This window comes from Gekko japonicus, unplaced genomic scaffold (assembly GCF_001447785.1).
Source record: "Gekko japonicus isolate JY-2015 unplaced genomic scaffold, Gekko_japonicus_V1.1 scaffold834, whole genome shotgun sequence".
NCBI classification, from domain to species: domain Eukaryota; kingdom Metazoa; phylum Chordata; class Lepidosauria; order Squamata; family Gekkonidae; genus Gekko; species Gekko japonicus.
In genome coordinates this window covers 479359-483355 of record NW_015165855.1, presented here as the reverse complement: position 1 = coordinate 483355, position 3997 = coordinate 479359, and positions in this window count along the sequence as shown.

Genomic DNA, 3997 nt, shown 5'->3' with positions numbered 1-3997 from the left:
AAAAATAGCCCTGATCATGGGTGTTTTGACTGACTGTTAGCATATTCCACTGGTTGACACAGTATATTTATCACATGATATATATCTGCAAACCATCTAGGCTCCTAATGTATTGAAGAAATATACTGTATGAATAGCAAGAGACATACATCTATTTTGGAGTGATAGTAATAATAGTAATATTTCTGTCCTCTGCTTATCAGTGGTGCATATGTAGATATGTCAAATAATGTCTGTATTTCCCTCTCTTTTTCTATTTTTGCATCTAATTATTATTTTCAAGTTCCATTGTGACTATATACTAATGTATAGGTGCATTGTTTCAGTTATTACGTATAATTAACTTCTTTGATTTATTTTGTGTTGTTATGGCCAATGGCTAAGACAATAAACTAAACTTGAATATAATTAACTTATCACTATTATTCTAGATATTGTGTGATAGAGGATTAGATTGAGCAATATCAAATGAAATCACAGAACTAAAATGTAGCTGAGACTCCGAGTGCTGCTGTTCACCAGTCAGGCAGAGAAATGCAGAGAGCTCTATCCTACCTGGCTGCTCTGCTCTTGAAGCGATACCTTAGATCAGATTACACTGACTCAGCCTGGGTTCGAACCTCAATGAAGGTACAGTTTTTGCTCTCCATTTCAGTTCAGTAATCAACATTGTGGTAATCTGTAGTCCCTGGTCTTCAAAATGAATCAGAGTTATTTCCACATCACAGAAGAAGAAGAAGAAGAAGAAGAAGAGATTGGATTTATACCCCGCCCTTAACTACCCAAGGGAGTCTCAGAGTGGCTTACAAACTCCTTTCCCTTCCCCTCCCCACAATAGACACCCTGTGAGGTGGGTGGGGCTGAGAGAGCTCTGACACAAACTGCTCTTTTTCAAGGACAGCTGTGCCAGAGCTTGTGACTGACCCAAGGTCACATCAGCAGGTGCAAGTGGAGGAGTGGGGAATCAAACCCGGTTCTCCCAGATTAGAGTCCACGCACTTAACCACTACACCAAACTGGCTCTTAATTACAGAGAGTGAGTGGTTCTTTCTTCTTGTGATGGTTACAGTTTGGGAGGATATTTATGAATATGTTTCACATTCAATTGATGAGGAAACTCGGAAAGTATCAGTTGTAGGAAACATTGCAAAACAGAAGGGACTGAAAAGCAGCAATCTCTCAGAAAGAGGGGCACACTTGTGTCCCAAGGTAAGACTCATTATTTTGCTTTGGATTTATACACCACAAAAAGCACACAGAGAAGAGATATAGGGACAGGTGGAGGAATATGGTCTTGAATGGGGACATTCTGTCAGGCTTCCCCACAGCATCAATGAAGTACACTCTTGCAGGAAGGTTTTACTTTATTTGACGCTATAGGTGCATGTACAGGATCACCGTTAGGAATTAGGGGAGAGCAACGAGCATGACAGGTTATAGTACATTCAAACAGCTAAGGCCCAATTGCGGGACTTCCCGCGCACACCATCGGGCCTGGGAGCCAACGCTTCTAGGCAGCATAACCTATCTCCTTCCCACGACCCTTCATGAGATCACCCAAGCAACTATCCAGCAGCAACCACCTGTGGTTGATATGGACATTCCAGCAGCTAAGCAATTAAGTGCATCAACAGGTCTACATATGAAAACGAAAGCAAGCAAGTGCATACATGATACAATCAACAGAAAAGAAATTTGGCAGCTTGCTGACACATTCTAGATGAGGAATCAATGAAAATATATGGAGTGGAAATTGAAAGCATAGATATTAATTACAATGATCCCAAGTTCTCATTAGAGAAACTAGAGAGAAAATTTGTGAGAACAAAGCAATAGCATCCCAGTTCACTATGCATGAGGCACAAGGTTCTGATTTGGGAACAAATTCTCTCCACGATTACTAACTGAACAGCAATAGTCATTTCTCTCTGGTTGTGAAAATGGCAGTTGATGGGGCCAGATATGCTGAACTGGTACTGGAAAGGCCTCTTGACCATGAAGACGAGAAGAAGAGGAGGAGGAGGAGATTGGATTTATACCCTGCCCGTCACTCAGAATCTCAGAGCAGCTTACAATCTCCTTCCCTTCCTCTCCCCACAACAGACGCCCTGTGAGGTAGGCGGGGCTGAGAGAGCTCTTTTGGGGATTGCTCTTGAGAGAACACCTCTGAGAGAACTTCTGACTGACCCAACTGAGAGAACTTCTGACTGACCCAACTGAGAGAACTTCTGACTGACCCAACTGAGAGAACTTCTGACTGACCCAACTGAGAGAACTTCTGACTGACCCAACTGAGAGAACGTCTGACTGACCCAAGGCCACACCAGCAGCTACATGTGGAGGAGTGGGGAATCAAACCCGGTTCTCCCAGATTAGAGTCCGCACACTTAACCACTGGCTGCACACCATCTGGTTCTCACAGCATATAATGGAGGAAGACCTAGTCAAGGCTGGCATAGCAAAAACACATGACAGTTATTGATGCAAATCACAGTGAGCCATTTTTTGGCCAGCCTGTTCATCCAGTGAGCATAATGGAAGATGGACCCACCAGTTCCCCAGTAGTTGCAGTAAAGGCCACTGACCTGGGTGAAGGAATCAACAAAGAAGTGAAATATTCATTGAGAAAAATGACAGTGATCATTTCTCAAACATTTCATATGGATTCAACCACAGGAGAAATAGCTCTTATAAGAAGCCTGGACTACAAGAAGTTCATACAGTGTGAAATTCAGGTCCAAACTCAAGATGGCAGTGATCTAACTGACACATCAAACGTTTTCATCATTGTTACTGACTTGAATGACCACATTCCCAAATTAGCAACAGACTCTCATATTGCGTCACTGCCTGAAGACTCCAAAGGGAACAGAAGACTCTCCAAAGGGAACCCTGGAGCCCTTTTCAATGTGAAAAATGAACATTCAGGAAGCTATGGAGAAACCACATGTACTAGCCATCCCCTTTTCAAATCAAGGGAATCCTACAATCAGCTTGATGCTGGACATAGATAATTAGATAAACATATGGAGCATAGATAATTAGATAAACATATGGAATTAGATAAGCATATGGAGCAGAGGTCCATCAGTGGCTATTAGCCACAAGGTATAGATAGGGGCTCTGGGGCAAGTGATGCTCTGTCATCTTGGTGCTTGGGGGGGGGGGTCAATAGTGGGAGGGCTTCTAATGTCCTGGCCCCACTGGTAGACCTCCTGATGGCCCCTGGTATTTCTGGCCACTGTGGGATACAGAGTGTTGGACTGGATGGGCCTTTGGCCTGATCCAACATTGGCATCTCTTATGTTCTTATGTTCTTATATGGAGCAGAGCTCCATCAGTGGCTATTAGCCACAAGGTATAGATAGGGACTCTCGGTCTGGGGCAAGTGATGCTCTGTATTCTTAGTGCTTGGGGGGGGCAACAGTGGGAGGCCTTCTAGTGTCTTGGCCCCACTGATGGACCTCCTGATGGTCCCTGGTCTTTTTGGCCACTGTGTGACACAGAGTGTTGGAACTGGATGGGCCATTGGCCTGATCCAGCATTGGCTTCTCTTATGTTCTTATAGAGATTGATCTGTGGTGCCTACAACATCATCATCACAGCCACAGACCATGAAAATCTTCCCCTCTCAACATCGACTATAAAGTCTACCAAAATCTTCTATGTAAATGAAAACCCTTGCCTCTTCAGCAGGTGCAGAACTTCTCAGTTGTATTATTCTGGGAATGTGAATGTCGTGGCGTTTCTGCCTTCTGAACAGCCTTAAAAGCACAGGTTAGCCTAAGGTTGTCAGAACTTGGATGCTAAGGAGGGTGGGCCACAGTCAGTACCTGAATGGGAGTTCACCAAGGAAAATGGGTTGCTGCACAGAGGAAGGCGATGGCAAACCCACCTCTGCTCCTTTCTTGCCCTGAACACCCCATGGTTGGGGTTGCCATAAGTAGGTTGCAACTTGACAGCACATTCGCCGCCTCCTCCTCCTCTTCTGCCTCAT